Source organism: Euphorbia lathyris, chromosome 7 (assembly GCF_963576675.1).
Source record: "Euphorbia lathyris chromosome 7, ddEupLath1.1, whole genome shotgun sequence".
Taxonomy (NCBI): domain Eukaryota; kingdom Viridiplantae; phylum Streptophyta; class Magnoliopsida; order Malpighiales; family Euphorbiaceae; genus Euphorbia; species Euphorbia lathyris.
Genome location: NC_088916.1, coordinates 72,625,492 through 72,644,683, shown reverse-complemented (window position 1 = coordinate 72,644,683; position 19,192 = coordinate 72,625,492).

Below are 19,192 nucleotides of genomic sequence, written 5' to 3'. Positions count from 1 at the left end.
ACTCTAATGCATCTGAAATCAACTTTGAGTGTTCTTCTTGATTTTCTTCTTAAATTCATTTCTTTTTCTTGTTCTCCATATAAATAGCTTATTCTTTTAAATTGGATTTTCTCTTATGAAGTTTGAAGGTAAATAGTAAAGGACAATTTAGTCATTTCCAAAGTTATAAACGGTAAAAAGTCTAACAAACAGACAGAATGACTAAACAGTTCACCGAGAAAAAGGTTAGGGACCTTACCATGTGGTTTTGAAAAATACAGGGACTAAACAGTGTGTTTTGTCAAATATAAGGACTAATAAATTAATTACCCAAATAACAATATGTTTTAGTCAATTTACAATATTATATCTGTGATTTAAAAATTTGTAAATGTTAAGATTTATTTGTATACATCTGATCTGTCCATGGGTCGGGCTGGGCCAGACTCGGGTCGGGTCTGTCGGGCTTTTAGATAAAAATGCTCGGTCCAAGCCTAGCCCAGTCCACTATTAATTTAGGCGGGCTCGGATCGGGCTGGGCTCGGGCTTAAAAATCAAATCCCAAGCCCAACCCGTATAAACTCACCTAAATATAAATATAAAATTATTAATTATAAAAAATAAATATTTAATATATAAATATATACATTTATTAATTAATATTAATAGACGGACCAGGCTGGACCGGGCCGTGTTATTTTTATTAATATCAAGCCCGTCCAAAAAATAGGTGGGTTTTAGCGGACTTGGACCTATGAACAATTTTTATTGTCCAAGCTCGGTCCAAGGGACACGGGTCTGTGCGGGCCGGGCGGGTATCCGGGCCCATGGACAAGTCTACATCTGAATAAATAAAGGGTGTTGTTAAACCCAGCCCCAAATTCCCACCCCTAGCCCCGTGAAAGGACGAATATGCCATTTCATGGGTTTTGGGGAGGAAAACGCTATTTTTTTTTGCCAATCCGTCATGCAGGCGTGTGGCTATCATGCCTAACCGCGTGGTCGGGCGTGTGGCTATCACGTCTCACCGCGTGGTCGGGCGTGATAGCCAAACGCCTCACCGCAAGATCGGGCGTTTGGCTATCACGCCCGACCACACGGTGAGGCGTGATAGCCACATGCTCGACCTTGCGGTGAGGTGTGATAGCCACACGCCCGCGTGACGGATTGGCAAAAAAATAGCTTATTAATCTCGTAAATAGGCCGTTAAACCCGTAAATAGGTCGTTAAACCCGAACTACGCAATTGTACTTAAAACCTAAAAATACCATACAATTTTAACTAAAATCAGTAACAATAATATAAGTTCATGAATAAATATTATTAATTACAACACATAAAACTAATATAATCTAGTCCAAGCCGCTCTCCTTTTAGCGTATAGATTATCCAAGTGACGAACACTCGGATCATGAAATATACGCCATTGGGTGGCAATGGGAGGCACTGAAAATGCAGGACTTAAATAAAGACGTATGTAGTGATGATAACTCCCCAAATGACAAATCACAATCTCTCGCTCTGGTGGTCTTCCATCGTCCGAACGCATCGACAGTATAGTGCAACATCCTAACTGTGATGTAGTAAAAAGGAATATTACTGCATTCAAAACAGATGCAGCAGCATATAAGTCATCCGGACTCGCCATCCAGTGGGACTCACTACACCCCGCTCCTGCCCATTTAATACGCGTGAGGACAGCATCGAATCCGTTCCCATACACTGGCGCATATAGATCACGGTTTGCCCGCATCTCATTCTCTATGAGCACTCTCATCAGCTTCCACTCCTCCTGGTTATAGGTGATAGCATCGGCTAAAACACGAAATCCACAGTTACCATCTGCTACAACATCATGGTATCCAGTAATAAATGGTACGATGAGACCTTGAACCCGATGTAAATGGTGGTAACCGGCGATATCCGCATCAAATCCGGCTAAAAATATTAATATATGAAATTCATCAAAAAAAAATATATTTACTTTAACTTCAACATATATATTACTAAAATAAAATATACCCGGCATCTCGTTGTTATGCACAGATGAGGATGAGGATCGGCCTCGACTATGACTACTCCTCGAACCTGAGGACCGTGCTCGACCTCGTGGTGCCTGACTGTACTCCCATGCACTCGGATTTCGTTTCGTTGATGAATTCCCCTTTGGTCTACCCCTAACAGTGTTTTTGACCTCAGGTTCTTTAAAGCCACTTTGTTCCGGGTTTATCTGATCATGAATCATCATCGATATGCTACGCACCATTGAAGGATCTAATTTTTCAACCTTTTCCATAAAAGAGTGAAAAAACTGGTGATCCTCAGACCCATCAGCATATACTGGAGCAGTAACTGGTATGTCACTCAACCCTTCAAACGCAAGAGATCTCCAAAAAGGATGGATGCGGTCAGTACGGACCGATTCATTTGTGTCAATATACGTTTTAAGCTCATATGCACATGGAATGCCATGAGTCATGGGCAACATGCATCCGCATTCACTTACCACATCCATACTCAATCCGCGCATACGCTTGAGCTCATCATTCAGTACACGCAAGCAGTAATGTGAAACGTGTAAGTTGAGATACTTGAAAGGTTGTTGACAGTGAGCCGACGCAGTTCTTCTTCTCGAGTCCTCGAGTGAGTATCTGATTATATACAGTAAATGATAACAAAACTAATGTATTACAATTTAAAAGATTAAATTAAATAACAGAATAAATGTCTTACTTGATCGCCTCGAACTGAGCCTCAATGTCCTTGTGCACCTTCGCCCACACTGTATCAAGTGCACCAGTAGATGAATTCAACCACTATTTCAACTGTGCATGTGAACTCTCCACTCGACAGGTTATGGTGTTTCCTAAGTGCAACACCTTGTTCGTCCATGCTCGACAAAACCTCTCTTTATGCACTAGCCATGTGGTCTCCATGTACTCTATCACATGAGGCCAGTTGGTAGTAGTATTCTTCATGGCTACCACTGCCGCCTTATATTCGGCTACTGTCGGGGCTTCAATTATACGTTTCCATTTGGAATTCTTAAAAATTTCACCAAAACTCTTCATTCCACACAACTTGCCTACTCTATCCTCCACATCTTTATTAATATGTCATGTGCACAATAATTGATGACTATGAGGAAATACCTCACGAACCGGTCTCATCAGTCCTAACTCCCGGTCCGTAGCAATGGCTGTCGGATGCACATCAGGTTGGAGCAAAAGCTTCAATTTTTGTAACACCCACATATAACTTCCCTCAGTTTCATCTTTCATGATTGCATAGGCGATCAAGAAGTTTTTGTTTGAAGGCGTCATTCCAATTATCTCAAAGAATGGCATCTTATACTTGTTTGTTTTATATGTTGAATGAGTAAATTACACCAATAATACCTGAACCATACCTCTATTCACACTTTGGTACTTGAATTACATTTTGTCTCAAAAATATACTCTAATTATGAATGACTGGACAATTTAATTGTTTTAACAGGCAATAACCAGTTAATTCGAATTTACCTATATGTTTGACTGTGTTTGACTATTTGTTTCATAATTATTAATAAAATATTGAGAAGAATTACTCTCTCTCCTTTTAATCTATCTCTCTCCACGTCTCTCTCGTTGTCTTTCTCAAATACAGCTATGGCTTTTTCTTCCAAAATCATAAACGTTTCAAATCCACCTCCTTCATCTGCGCAAAACCACAAGACAGCCACATTATAACCTCCTTCATCTTCTTTCTGCGCCCACCTCCTTCATCACCCCATAAGCCTTTTTTTTTAATTTGGAAAAATACCTAAATCTGGATTTCCTGGATCAAGATTTGGGTATCTGAATTTTCATCTCTCTCTATGAACTTGTTTCTCTCTCTTTCTGTCTCTCTCTCCTATTTCTCCCTCTAAGAACTCCATAGGGCAATGAAAAAGGAAGCTTGGTTGATTGATAAGAAATGGAAGAAGAACACTCACAATATATTATGTTGACATTCTTTTTTTAAATGGACTTTAATTGAAGAATGAGTGATGATTAGATCAGATGAGGGAGTTAATTATATTATACCATATTAAATTTTGATGGATTTTGAGAAATTTTTTTGAAGAGCTAAAGAAAATCAAAGGAATGGAAGAGAGGGAATGAAGGTGCAGAAAAATTTGGAGAGAGAAAGTTAATGGCTATCTGTAACTAAATAAAAATAGTTATTTTTGGGTTTTTTGGATTCCCTTATGATTTTGTTTTGTGTTTTTATCTGAGTTAATTTTTTTTTATTTTCTTCTTTTGGGTTTTGCTTGATCAATGAGAAAGAGGGTTAAGAGAGAATGAAAAACAAAAGAGTGCTGCGTTTTTTTTTCTGTGCTATATGGTTAAAGAAAAAGAGAGAGAAAGGGAGAGGGAAAAATAGAAGAGAGAGTGAATGTAAGAAACTGGTTTAAAGTAATAAAAAGAGAGTTAGGTGGATCCAAATATTAATTAAAAGTGGTCAAATTCGCGTTGACTGGTCAGTGACCGGTTAAAAGTATTAAATTATCTGGTTACCGTTACTTAAGGTATATTATTGGGACAAAATGTAATTCAGGTACCAAAATGTAAATAGATGTATGATTCAGGTACCATTTATGTAATTTACTCTATGTTGAATCCATACCAACAAACAAGTAATAAGATCGGAACAGTGTGATCGATGTAGGATGTGCCATAAATAAGTGAGTCACAACATTGCTGCCCGGCACCGCTTGCGTCCAATGTATGAATTCCTTATCTATAGCAAGCCGATAAAACTGACCGATTACATCCCGACCCTCAAAGCCCTCAGTCCTGATTTTCTCCCTGTAGTTATAGATATGTGATAAGTCTCCAATTCAACATTCAAATGTCCACTTTAGTGCTAGGTTATTTAATTAATTTGGTGTTATTTTGGGTATTATTACTTGTTTTGGTTTGATTTGCCTCCACAGGACTCAAATGATTAAAAGGAGCAGAATTGGACTTAATTGAAGAAACTTTGGACCAGAAAGGAATTTGGTGCTGAATTAAAGGAGCTGAAGCGAAAATGGAGTTAGTCTTGCCCAAGACTAAGGACCTCCGAATCTGCTGATGTTCAAATTGACCAGGACCTTTTCCAACTCGAAAAAGAAGGTAGAAAATCATGGATTTGAAATTTGTAAAAGAGGTGTTGATTTAGATAGATATTATTTGGTTACCTAACTTTTAGGATGAGGTTTTCTCTATAAATAGATGCAGAACAAAACTTCTTCTCTTAGGTTTTTTTCTCTTTTGGGGTTCTTAGTTAGCTTTATTTATTTTTATCTTTAATGGTTACTATAGTCGAATTCATGACTATGTGTAGCCAAACACTTTATCGATTAAGGGATTAATCAAAGGCTAGCATTATTTCTAATTGTGAGATTGTTGTTCTTAATTTCAGTAATCTAATTTTATGTGATCTGTTTACATATTTATCGATCTATGAAATCAGACCTTCAATGAAAGTTTAGGTTACAGTTCGGTCGGGCTTCGGCTTTTTCATTCATTGAAACAACGTTAGGCTATAGGATTTGTAATCATCTGAAATCCTAACTATGTTCAAGCGCATAAGCATGTAACTTGGTTTAAATCGGAATCGTTAAGAATTTGGTTAACTTAGATTGGGTCCTTCGAATCCCTAATGCTTTCGACAGATTAAATTCTAAGCGCTAAGCTAGAACTGTCTGGCCGAATAGGGGCTTATCTTTAGGTGCTCTAGGATTGCTTTATAATTAAGGAAGGATTAGGTCGGGAATGAATAAGGAACGACTATAACCAATCCAGATCATGTCAATTATGATATCATCTCACTTTCAATGATCAATATGGAAATAATTGTTCAGCATGTGAATTTCCCTTGATCGAAATTCCATCATATAAGAATCACCAATTTAATTTCATTTCGATTTTGCAAATTTATTTATTCATTAATCAACAATTTCAATCCCCCCCTATTTACTTTTTGTTAATTGCTTGGTTATATTTGTGATTAGATCAGTATTAATCCTTTGGGTACGACCTTTACTTGCTCTTTTACAATCTGTTTTCGGCTAAGTGAAGTTATAATTATCTTTGGTGGATTCGACAACCATCAAATTTTGGCGCCGTTGCCGGGGATTAATTTAACTTGATTTAATTCCATATATGACCAGGTCTGAAACTTCAGAGCAACTTCTTTTTAATTCAGAAATAGAAAAAACAGCAAGAAAACTTCGTAAAGAAGTGAGGTTGCAGAAATTACAAGGTGCTGAAACTTCAAGTTCTAGTGAAGAAGAGGAAATTTCCAGCGAGGAAAGCGAGTCGTCTGAAGCAGAAACGATGGCAAACAGAACCTTAAGACAGCTTCATGTGCCTCAGGCTGATCAGCAGCCCTTATGTGTCACATACCCAGTCCTAGATGCGGCTTTTGAACTTAAATCGGGACTGATTCATTATTTGCCTAAGTTTCATAGAATGGAAAGCGAAAATCCACATAATCATCTCAAAGAATTTCATGCAGTCTGCTCAGGTATGAGTCCATAAGGAATAACTGAGGAACAAGTGAAATTAAGAGCTTTTCCCTTTTCTTTGTAGGATGCGGCTAAAGACTGGGTTCTCAACCTACCATCTGGATCCATCACAACATGGATGGGTATGGCACACGCATTCCTAGAAAAGTATTTTCCAGCTTCTCGAGCAGCAATGATTCGTAGGGAGATTAGTGGAATAAGGCAAAAAGATATTGAGACACTCCATGACTATTGGGAGAGGTTCAAAAGGCTATGTGCAAGCTGTCCCCAACATGGGATAACTGAACATTCTCTTATTCAATATTTTTATGAGGGAATGTTAGGAATGGAAAGAAAAATGGTAGATGCTGCAAGTGGGGGAAGCCTCATTGATAAAACGCCATCTGCTGCTAAAGAATTGATCCAAAGCATGGCAGCAACTTCCCAACAATTTGGGAAACAACAAGATGCTCCACGAAAAGCGTATGAGGTAGGTACTTCTTCCATTGAAGAAAAATTAAATACTTTGACATCTCTTGTACAAAATTTGGTTGTAGGGAAGGTAGCTCAAGTGAAAACATGCGGGATATGCTCAGTTATCGGACATGCCTCAGATGAATGTCCCGCATTGCACGAAGGTACACCGGAGCAGATCAATGCCGTCTTTGGATATCAAGGGCAACCTCCATATAAGTATGATCCATACCTCAGCTACAAGCAGCAAAATAATGTGCTTCAACCGAATATCCCCAACAATATCAACAAAGACCTCAACAATATAGATATGTTCAAATGGATCCAAATTCAGGTATGATGTCAAATTCCAATGATCAATTTGTTATGTCTAACCTGCTAAAATTCCAAGAAGAACAAGGCAAGGTCAATGCCAATTTTCAAGCCAACTTCCAAAATCTAGAGAAGCAAATGAGTCAGATAGCGACCACTCTGAGTGCAATACAGTCCCAGGGGAAGTTACCTTCACAAACTGAGGCGAATCGGAGACAGAATGTGAGTGCAATCTCACTTTGCAACAGAAAAGAATTAGTCTTGCCCCAAGACTAAGCCTACTTCCGAATCAGAACAGACTGTGTCAGAGAAATCTGCAAGCAAAGAGGAGGTATTCGAAAAATAAACGGCAGGTTTAGCTACAAAAGGTTCAGCTGGTAAGTCATCCGAAGAGCAAGACATGCCTTTTATAATTAATGTCCCTTTCCCTCAACGTTTAGCCAAATTAAAGAAGGAAAAAAAAGAGAAAGACATCTTTGAGGTATTTCGTAAGGTTGAGGTGAATATTCCATTGCTTAATGTTATTAGACAAATCCCTCGATATGCTAAATTCCTTAAAGAATTGTGTGCTAACAAGATCAAAAAAATTGGGTATGAAAAGATTACCATGGGTGAGAATGTGTCTGCTGTACTCCAAAAGAAAATGCCCCAAAAATGTAAGGATAGAGGTATGTTTGCTATTTCTTGTCAAATTGGGAGTACTAGTATTAAGAGATCAATGTGTGATCTAGGAGCATCAATTAATGTCATGCCTAAATCAATTTATTCATCTTTAAATGCTGGTCCTTTAGAGCAAACACGAGTAGTAATCCAACTCGCTAACCGATCTATAGTTTATCCTGAAGGTTTGTTGGAAGATGTTCTTGTGCAGGTTAATGGTTTAATTTTCCCAGCTAATTTCTATGTCGTAGACATGGAAGATGAAGATCACTCTTCAAATTCATCGGAAATCTTGTTAGGTAGACCATTCCTAACAACTGCTCGGACAAAAATCGATGTTCACAAAGGAACAATGACTATGGAGTTTGATGGTAAAATTGTTCAATTTGATGTTTATAAGGCCATGAAAATTCCTAATTAAGTGTCTTCTGTTTGTGGCATAGATGTTATTGAACCAATAACTCATCAAGTTTTTGAAGCATATAGGGAAGACAGGATGCAAGTAGTAATTGAAGAAAGCTTAGATGTGAGCAGCAAAATAGAGGAGAAAGAAGTGGAGATTGGAGAAGATGTGCAGGAAACACCGACAGTTGAGCAGTGTAACATGAATATTGATGAAGCAGGAAAACTCAAGAAGTTGAAAGGACAAGAACTTGAGGAACTAAGGAATGAAGCTTGTGAGAGTTCGAGGATTCACAAATTGAAGACTAAGAAAGTGGAAATTCAGCGTTTGGAGAACGGGAAAGTGCAGAAAGTAAATGGCCATCGTCTCACGCCATTTTATGAGAATATCCCGATTGAAAGTGGTGAAGTTATGGAGATACAAGTTCCTGGAGATTAGCCTTGAAGCTCGATTCCGTCTAGCCAAAGACGCTAACTAGCGGCGCTAATGGGAGGCAACCCAATGTTGGTCTTGCCCAGGACCAGCATCTGTCATTTATATTGAGTCTTTGTTTTTATTTATTTATTTATTCAATTCATATGGAATAACCAATTTTACCATCATCTTCCCCAAATGACTTAAATCTCTTGGTTTTGATTTTACAGGTATAAAAAAAAAGAAGTCCCTAATTTTATCCCTCAAGCCGCCACTCCCTCTCTCATTCCTACCCGACGGTAGGTCAAACCCCTTCACCACAACCCGCAGCTTCTGGCCACCATCCTCCACGGGGCAGTAACTCTTACTCTTTTCTTTTATGCTACTGCTGACCTTAGATTCTTAATGGTTTCTCTTTTTACATCGAGATGATGCATGTTATAAGTGGGGGAGGGGACTTGAGTAGTATAGGATGTTAATATATATGTTTGGTGCTGATTGGTGTGATGGGAGCTTTGCTTTGGTTTACATGTGCTGCGGTAAATTTTTATTTTTTGATGTAAATTTGGGGTCGGAACTGATTTTTGACTAAGTGTGAGGTGCACACCAATTTCTGATTGTGAATAAGTTTGAAATAGTGTGGGGTGTACACCCTTTGTTTTATCCCTAGAAATAATAATGCTAGCTCTCAGTTTTACAATTGGTTGAAACTAGGTTGCCAACTTAGTACTGAAACCCTTAAGTTTTGTTTTGAATAAAGCTTTCGATTTCAAAAGGTCGGGATTGCACAATTGTTGGGGTTTAGTGTCCTATAGACAATTGTTCTAGGATACAAACTTAATGTAAACGAAGTGTTCTTTATATCATTTGTTTTAATGAGATATGGTTTCATAACTATATAAAGGCAATCCCTTTTAAGAACTAAATAAAGTCTAATAAAAGGAAATCCATAAGATTGTTTAAAGTGATTATAAAGTGTTCATACAAGCATGAATTGAGACAAAACTTTATAATAAACTAATAAACTTAAAACCACCCCAATTCAAGTAATATGTTTAGGATTGACATATCACTGCTGAGACTTACATGTAACAATGTCTTCTGTCGAGACAGAAAGCTGATCTCACAAGCTTCATATATACAAATATCTGGACAGTTACGTGGATCCAATGAAAAGGAGTTCATTAGGATTGGGGACCCGACTTGAGATAACAAGATGGGTAGATTCATCCTTGTCACCTGTTCATCTCATTGGTATTAATAGGTATAAGTAATCCTCAGACTCAAATGAATGTTAATTAGTGATTCTGGATTACGGAATGTGATGCTTTGATCCTGTTGTAACACGATCCATAACAGAGATGACTCTGGGGTGTGAACGGCAGACGTTGGGTATCACATGAAGTAATTGCAGGATAATTATATATTGGATTGAGCATTTGTCACTCCCGATAAATGGGAGATACGTCCAAGGATCGCTTGTGGAAGACTCGACTCTAAATCCTTACAAAGTGATAGCTTAAGACTTGAAATACAAATTTCACTTAACCTATCTAATTGGAGTTGACTCGGCCTGTACAAGTAAAATGAACATCTCGCTATATGTGACTTGACATTATCCATAGTCACAAGATTCAGTTCAAGGATGTAGTTGATAAAGGATCGAATTATACTGTAACTAATACGGAAAGGTCAACGACAGAATCAACCTGTCTTCTTATAGATCTGGGGGAATGTTTCGGATTTTCTAATCATATTTCGCATACTCATTCCGTTATGCAAAGATTAAATATAATTCTGTAAAAATTAATTTAATAGTTGCATACGGCTAGAAGCAATAAGAACCTAATTGGTCACACATAAGACTTGGAGCCCAAAAAAGAAACAGATGTTAATTAATTGATAGAAGCCCAACTGAGTCCACTAAGGCCCCAGTAGAGAGAGGGGGCGATTTTATGTATGAAAATACATAAATAATTTAATTTGATTTTAACAATTCTAATTAGATTATGATTGTGAATTAAATTAATAAAAGGATAAATAAGTTAGGAGGTTTAATGAGATTAAAATTACTCCTATTATTATCCTATAAGGTTATTATTATTATCTTTATATTTAGATATATTAATAGATAATAAATAAGAATTATATTCCGAATTAAATTCTTATTCAGTAACCTAATTCTATCTAACTAGGGTTTAGATACAAGAAAGTATTTATACCCCCCTCCTATGTAAATTTCGGCCAACCCTAGCCAGAGAGAGAGAGAGAACTTCGACCCACAAGTTTGAGGACGAGATTGTCTACCGCTTCCTTCCGTTCAATTGATTTTCATCTCTTTCTTTTATTCCTTGATCTTGTGTTGATTGATTAGAGGCAATCTATTCTTGATTGCTTTTATACGATTGATATCTAACTTGATTTTGGGTTGTGTTTGTTTTGTGCTCGTGAACTCGGAGTAAGAGTTGAGGGCACTTCGCTTGCAACGGTAGATAGTTCATCAAAAGGTATTTCCTTCTATCCCTCTTTATATGAAATAACGATTAACGGATCTTGGGTTAATGGAAAAAAGTTAAAATTTTATATTTCCACTGCCATACATTAACCTTAAATTCAATCAGTGGTATCAGAGCCTGCGTTAAATCCGTTATTTCATATATGAAAATTAAAAGGTTTTTCAATCAGATTGAATAAATATATATAGTTAGGTTAATTAACAAAACTGTTTTGATTAATTAGTTCTAAAGATAAATAAGTTTTAATTAATTATTAATTAAAATAGTTTATGCATATGTTCCTAATAATTTTGATTGATAATCATTATAACAAAATCTATTAGTTTTATAGTTAGATTGATAAAAGTTAGTTTTATTGATTCTAAAGATAAAACGGAAAATCTATAATAGGTTTACTTATTTTCTAAAAATCGTTTTAAAACCGTTTTAGAACTCATATATATAATTATAATAAAAAAAATGGACAGCAGTCCGGGTTGCGCCGCGAGGCAGCAACCCGAACTGCTGATCGCGGTCGCTGCCTCGCGGCAGCAACCGTGGGCGGCTGGGCGCTGCTGCCAAACGGCGGCGACGCCGTGAGTCTCGGGCCCCTTTTTGCGGGCCCGACACGAGAGGACCTCTATTTTATTTTTAAAATTGTTTTTTTAAATAAAATTGAGATTTAAATATATTTGTATATATATATATATATATATGTTTCAGAAATTAATAGTTTTATGTTTTGATTATCGAATGAAAAATTTATTTAAAAGTTTGTTTTACCTATTTGTAAATCAAAAGTATTAAATGAATTAAATCAAAATAATTGGGACATGCATAATTAAAGTTTTGTATAGTTGTATTAATCTAAAAGGTTAATATAGAAGATACGAAACTGTTAGAATTAAAATTGGATGAAAGTTAATTTGATGTGTTAATGTGATTAACCTAAATATTACATAAAGTACTTATGTAATCAACCAATTAAATTTATTTAATTGAGTCTATGCATGTTTGGAGTTATGGACATATTTGGACCCTCTTTTAGTCTTTTGGTATTTTTGAAATAGGGCCTGCGAGTCCTGCCTTTCTACTATCTATTGTAATTTCTCCTCTCATCTAATTCCCTTCAAGTTAATTGAAGTTTTCTTTAGTAGTATAGAAATTAATATGTAATTTCGAGGCGCCATGGAGAAGACGGAGGACCTAAAGAGAAATATGTAATAGTTAGTATTTCCCTAGGTTTGGCCTTTTATTCCGTCTCTGGCTCGACGGAATAATTTAGATAATATGTCCATAACACCAATGTATGTGTCTGATGTATGCTAAAGCAAATCAAGACTAAGTTAGATTATGAGACTTGAAATAAAAATCCCTCACTAATTAAAAGTTAAGTAAATAAGCAAGTTATTAAAATCGGTTGCCCCTCCCTAATATAATAATTCAGCCGGCAGTACTGGGGGCCTTTGGGTTGTTGAGCAAACTCAAGCTCGGGTTCTTATGGTAACACCTGAATTATCGAAAATCATCTTTTCATGAATATGGGGTAATACTTAAATTAGATTATGATAATTGGATGAGCAAACTCATGTTGTCATAAACTAATGGGCAATGTGGTTGGGATTAATGTGAATAGCATATTAGTTACTAATGTGGTTAGTAACCCAATAACCTAGGAATCACATCAAAGATGTGATTGATTACATGAATCTACCTAACAAATGAGACTAGCTTGTTGAGCAAACTCAAGGTGAAATCTCAGGAGTTAGGATCCTAGCTCACTAAAGGATTTGCGAAATTCTTCGAATTAATATGGAGGGCTATTAATTTGGCAAAATAGTGGGAGCAATCTAAAATAAACAAAAGGCCTATAATTTTAGATTGATGTATTTTAAAGCAAATGAATAACATACGTTTACTCTTTCTCACTCTCAGGTTAAATTAAAAAACTCTTAAAATCATGACTAAAACCAATCTGCAAAACATTCTTACCGATAACAAGTTGAACGGTTCAAACTTCACCGACTGGTTTCGTAACCTCAAAATCATTTTGAAGTTCGATAAGATAGGGTATGTACTTGATACAATGATACCCCCTATCCCAGCTGATGATGCTCCCATCGAAGAAATTGATGCTTACCAGAAGCACAAAGCTGATGACGATCATGCGGGATGCATCATACTTGCATCGATGACACCGGAATTGCAAAGGCAACATGAGGAAATGGATGCCTATTCCATCATCATGCACCTAAAGGAGCTGTTTGGGAAACAGACTAGGTGCAAACGCTACGAGATATCCAAGTTGCTATATCGTTGCAGGATGCAAGTGGGCACATCTGTGATGACACATTGTGTCAAGATGATTGGCTATATTACCAAGCTTTCTAGTATTGGATTCGCGATGGATAACGAACTAAGCATAAACTTAATTCTTCAATCCCTCCCAGAGAGTTATTCACAGTTCATCATGAACTACCAGATGAATGACTTGCAAACCTCTCTTGAAGAGCTTGCAAATATGCTCAAGTCAGTTGAGCCCAATATGAAGAAAGACAAGGCAATACCGGCTCTTGTCATAGAGGGATCAAACAAGAGGAAGGAGAATTTTCCCAATCCTAAACATCCTAAGAAAGGCAAGGGAGCCATGCCCACTAGAGCTAAGGGAAAGGAAGTGAAGAAGCCCAAAGGAGAGTGCCACTTCTGTGGTAAAGACGGGCATTGGAGAAGGAACTGCAAGGAGTACCTAGCCTCCCTCAAGAAGGGAAAGGGCGGTGCTTCAACATCTGGTATGTTTTATATTGAAATAAATACAGTTTCACAGTCTGAATCTTGGGTACTTGATACCGGATGTGGATCTCATATTTGTACAAATATGTAGGAACTAAATCAGACTAAGGAATTGAAGAAAGGAAGCATAAACTTGCGAGTAGGAAATGGAGCAAGAGTTGCCGCCCTCGCCATTGGAGATTATGCTTTGAGTTTGCCCTCTAGGCTTGTAATGGAATTAGGGAACCGTTTGTATGTTCCAGAAATGTCTCGTAACATTATTTCTATTAGCCGTCTTGTTGACGACGGTTTTCATATTTCAATAAAAGACAAACATTGCGATTTTTATAGAGATGGGATTTTCTATTTTTCAGGAATATCACAAAATGGGATATATGTGCTAGATGACAAAATTTCTGTTTTCGTAATTGATACCAAAAGACATAAACTAGATAATTCAACTTACTTGTGGCATTGTCGTTTAGGCCATATAAACAAAAGACGCATGCTTAAGCTACATCAAGATGGACTTATAAATTCAATTGATCCTGAATCATTGGAAACATGCGAAGCATGTTTAAAAGGTAAAATGACAAAGACACCCTTTAGCAATAAAGGTAAGCGTGTATCAGACACTCTAGGATTAATACATTCCGATGTATGCGGTCCTATGTCAGTCCAAACAAGAGGAGGATTCAGATACTTCATAAGCTTCATAGACGACCATACCCGATATGGTTATATCTACTTGATGAAGCACAAGTCCGAAGTTTTGGAGAAATTCAAATGCTTCAAAAATGAAGTAGAAAATCAATTAGGAAAGAAAATAAAGATACTTCAATCCGATCGAGGTGGCGAATATCTTTCAGATGATTTTCTGAATTATCTAACTGAATGTGGGATATGCTCACAATGGACACCTCCCTATACACCACAACACAATGGTGTATCCGAGAGGAGGAACCGTACCTTACTAGATATGTTATGATCCATGATGAGCATAGCATTACTTCCAAAGACATTCTGGGGCTATGCCTTAGAAACTGCCCTCTTCACCCTAAATCGAGTACCAACTAAATCCGATAGTTCCACACCATATGAATTGTTCGTTGGTAGGAAACCCACATTCTCATTCATGAGAGTGTAGGGTTGTTCAGCATTTGTCAAACGCATAGCGTCAGACAAACTAGATTCTAAATCTGATAAGTGTTTTTTCATTGGATACCCTAAGGAAACTGTGGGATATTACTTCTATCATCCGGATGATCAGAAAGTAATAGTATCCAAGCACGCAACCTTCTTAGAGAAAGAGTTTCTTGAAGAAAAAGAAAAGGGAAGCATGATTAGAAACACCGACTGAAACAACAGAAGCGGTTGAGGAACCCGAAGCAGTCACATTAGATGAGACTCAAGTGCCACCCATTCGTAGATCACAAAGAGTTCGTGAACTCCCAATTAGATATGGTTTTCTAGTAGGAAATGATGATGAGGTTCCCGTGTTAGACGACGAACCCGAAAACTACGAAGAGGCTCTTAACAGTCCAGATTCTAAAGCATGGCTCGAAGCCATGGATTCTGAGATGGATTCCATGTACACCAACCAAGTGTGGACTTTGGTTGATCCACTCGAAGGGATAAAACCCATTGGGTGCAGGTGGATCTTCAAAAAGAAGACTGACATGGGTGGAAAGGTTAGCACCTACAAAGCTAGGTTAGTAGCGAAAGGATATCGTCAGAAACAAGGAATTGATTATGACGAAACTTTCTCTCCTGTGGCTATGTCTAAATCAATCAGAATAATGCTCGCTATTGCCGCTCACTACGATTACGAGATTTGGCAAATGGATGTGAAAACAGCTTTCCTAAACGGAAACCTGCTTGAGGATGTATATATGATGCAACCTGAAGGTTTCATATCAAAGGATGCAAACAAGGTTTGCAAACTTCAGAGACCCATTTATGGACTCAAGCAAGCATCAAGAAGCTGGAACAAGCGTTTTGAAGAAACCATAAAACAATTTGGTTTCGAACAAAATTGCGAAGAAGCTTGCATTTACAAGAAAGCAAGTGGGAGCTCAGTTGCATTTCTGATATTATTTGTGGACGATATATTATTGATGGGAAATGACATAGCTCTACTACAGTCGGTAAAATTATGGTTATCAGGTAACTTCTCCATGAAAGACCTTGGTGAAGCAGCTTGTATACTTGGTATAAAGATCTACAGAGATAGATCAAGAAGACTGTTTGGTCTTTCACAGGCTACATACATCGAAAAGGTGCTAAAGCGGTTTAGCATGCTTGAATCGAAACGAGGTAACTTACCCATGGTACATGGAGTAAAGTTAAACAATCATCAATGTCCTAAAACCGAAGATGATAAGAAGCGCATGGCTGTAATCCCGTACGCCAGCGCAATCGGTTTGATTATGTATGCTATGCTTTGCACTAGACCTGACGTAGCATTCGCGTTAAGTATAACGAGTCGTTACCAAGGTAATCCGGGAGACGAGCACTGGAATGCCATCAAGAACATTCTTAAGTACTTGAGAAGGACTAAAGACATGTTCCTAGTGTATGGAGAAGGGGATCTGAAAATAGAAGGATTTTCAGATGCCAGTCATCTCACAGATGAGAACGATTTTAAATCCCAATCAGGATACATGTTTATCTTGAATGGGGGTGCAGTCAGCTGGAAGAGTTCCAAGCAAGGAACCGTAGCTTTCTCTACGATCGAGTCAGAGTATATCGCTGCTACAGAAGCAGCAAATGAAGCGGTTTGGATTAAGAAGTTCATTACTGAACTTGGTGTGGTGCCTGACATTGTAAATCCCATTACACTGTACTGTGATAACAATGGAGCCATTGCGCAAGCAAAAGAACCACGGTCTCATAATACATCCAAGCATTACCTGAAGCGATACCACATTATAAGAGAAATTATAGGAAGAGGAGATGTGAGAATAGAAAGAGTACCTATTGAGGACAACGTTACAGATCCGTTGACAAAGCCCTTAACCCAGAAAGTACATGATCGTCATCTTAGTTCTACTGGGATAAGTTGTAGAAACAATTGGCTTTAGTCCAAGTGGGTGTATGTTGGGGTTTAGTGTCTTATAAACAATTGTTCTAGGATACAAACTTAATGTAAATGAAGTGTTCTTTATATCATTTGTTTTAATGAGATATGGTTTCATAACTATATAAAGGCAATCCCTTTTAAGAACTAAATAAAGTCTAATAAAAGGAAATCCATAAGATTGTTTAAAGTGATTATAAAGTGTTCATACAAGCATGAAGTGAGACAAAACTTTATAATAAACTAATAAACTTAAAACCACCCCAAGTCAAGTAATATGTTTAGGATTGACATATCACTGCTGAGACTTGCATGTAACAATGTCTTCCGTCGAGACAGAAAGCTGATCTCACAAGCTTCATATATACAGATATCTGGACAGTTACGTGGATCCAATGAAAAGGAGTTCATTAGGATTGGGGACCCGACTTGAGATAACAGGATGGGTAGATTCATCCTTGTCACCTGTTCATCTCATTGGTATTAATAGGTATAAGTAATCCTCAGACTCAAAGGAATGTTAATTAGTGATTCTGGATTACGGAATGTGATGCTTTGATCCTGTTGTAACACGATCCATAACAGAGATGACTCTGGGGTGTGAACGGCAGACGTTGGGTATCACAGGAAGTAATTGCAGGATAATTATACATTGGATTGAGCATTTGTCACTCCCGATAAATGGGAGATACGTCCAAGGATCGCTTGTGGAAGACTCGACTCTAAATCCTTACAAAGTGATAGCTTAAGACTTGAAATACAGATTTCACTTAACCTATCTAATTGGAGTTGACTCGGCCTGTACAAGTAAAACGAACATCTCGCTATATGTGACTTGACATTATCCATAGTCACAAGATTCAGTTCAAGGATGTAGTTGATAAAGGATCGAATTATACTGTAACTAATACGGAAAGGTCAACGACAGAATCAACCTGTCTTCTTATAGATCTGGGGGAATGTTTCGGATTTTCTAATCACAGTTCGCGTACTCATTCCGTTATGCAAAGATTAAATATAATTCTGTAAAAATTAATTTAATAGTTGCATACGGCTAGAAGCAATAAGAACCTAATGGGTCACATATAAGACTTGGAGCCCAAAAAAGAAACAGATGTTAATTAATTGATAGAAGCCCAACTGAGTCCACTAAGGCCCAGTAGAGAGAGGGGGGCGATTTTATGTATGAAAATACATAAATAATTTAATTTGATTTTAACAATTTTTTGAGTCAGACTCTATGTACGTAGTTAATCTGCTTCGACATCGTTCCATGGATGTTCCTTGGAGTATTCGTCAAGAGTGGTTGCATTGTCTCAGCATTTGCTCTAGGATGAACATTCTTTTTACACACATCTTCAGGGAAGGAAATAGAGTTGCTGATGCATTAGCAAAGTTTGGAGTCTCTTCCTCAGTGATCAATTGGTGGCCTTCAGCTCCTGCTTTTTGCCACAGGTTTATCAATGATGACATTTGTAATATTTCTCACTTGCGTTTTTCTTGACCTTCCCTAAACTTTTCTCCTTCCCCTTTCTTCATGTTTGTTCTTCTTCCTCTCATCTTGTTCAAACACTCACATTTTCTTTTTTATTATATTATGGGTTTGTCAGTTCTTGGGCCTCAGGTAATCACCTCGCTCAAGTTCTGTCTCGTCCCAATTTCTATCAAAAAAAATGATTGTGAATTAAATTAATAAAAGGATAAATAAGTTAGGAGGTTTAATGAGATTAAAATTACTCCTATTATTATCCTATAAGGTTATTATTATTATCTTTATATTTAGATATATTAATAGATAATAAATAAGAATTATATTCCAAATTAAATTCTTATTCAGTAACCTAATTCTATCTAACTAGGGTTTAGATACAAGAGAGTATTTATACCCCCCTCCTATGTAAATTTCGGCCAACCCTAGCCAGAGAGAGAGAGAGCGACCCACAAGTTTGAGGACGAGATTGTCTACCACTTCCTTCCGTTCAATTGATTTTCATCTCTTTCTTTTATTCCTTGATCTTGTGTTGATTGATTAGAGGCAATCTATTATTGATTGCTTTTATACGGTTGATATCTAACTTGATTTTGGGTTG